The 970-nt window shown below is 51.6% G+C and overlaps 1 pseudogene; it reads left to right on the forward strand.

Moving 5' to 3' along the window:
- The window catches only part of LOC114042020, a 20,412-nt pseudogene that overhangs the window by 15,114 nt on the left and 4,328 nt on the right, over positions 1-970 (forward strand).

Here is a 970-nt window from a genome sequence, read left to right on the forward strand (position 1 = left end):
CACAGTGAGCCTGAGGCTCAAAACAAGCAAGGGACTTTGTCCAGGGTCCCACAGAGCTTGGGATTCAAGCTCATGCCTGGCGACTCCATCCCCAGTGTGAATACCGCCACCCTGCTGCTCTGTGACAGGAACCAGCTGCCAGCTGGGGCCCCTTACTGCCAATGGGTATTAAAGAGAAGCAATATCTGTGATCTGAGTATCCGGTGCTTAGGAGGCCCCAGCTGTTCCTACTTCATCAAAAAGGTGGCTGGGAAGACTTCCAGCTGTGTGGATTCACCCTGAGGTAAACATCTGGACTGAGGAACTCAGGAGGAATTGTCCCAACCCTGACCACGAGAATTCATGTGAAGCAGGATCCTGACCATCCCCTAGAGGAAGCAGAGGGAAGTCAGGGACTGCATCCATAGTGATCATTTTTAAATGTGATGTTCTCTTTGTTTTATTATATTTTTATTTATTTTGTTTAATAATTTACAATTACATTTAAATCTGGTTCTGGCTTCATTCAAAAGTGTTGTGGGCACAGGCACACCTCCGGTGTAGACCACCAGGTGGATGGGGTGAGAGGAAGTTGGGAGTGAAGACAAGACAAGGTCTGTCCAGACTTCTTTGACAGCTGGGGTGGGGTGGCAGAGAAGGACAGCCTGAAAGCCTTCCTACTCTGGGGTGCTGGACCGCTGACTGGCCATTCTCTCTCATGGAAGAGGGAGAGGGAGAGGTCACCCAGGCCAAAGCAGCCACTGACCTCCCTATGAAACCTCCAGTAACAGATGTTGATGCCTCCACGGGACGGGATCCCCTACTCCATCCTCTCTCCAGACTCACTAGAGGATCCGTACCAGATAGTCACCATCACTCACTAACTCTCAGCATCGTGGCAGAGCTGGGAGGGCCCTTAGGACACCGAATGTCAGGGTTGGGAGGGCACTTAGGACACAGAATGTCAGGGCTGGGAGGGCCCTTAGGACAC

Source organism: Vombatus ursinus, unplaced genomic scaffold, assembly GCF_900497805.2.
Source record: "Vombatus ursinus unplaced genomic scaffold, bare-nosed wombat genome assembly UNPS02014239.1, whole genome shotgun sequence".
Taxonomy (NCBI): Eukaryota; Metazoa; Chordata; class Mammalia; order Diprotodontia; family Vombatidae; genus Vombatus; species Vombatus ursinus.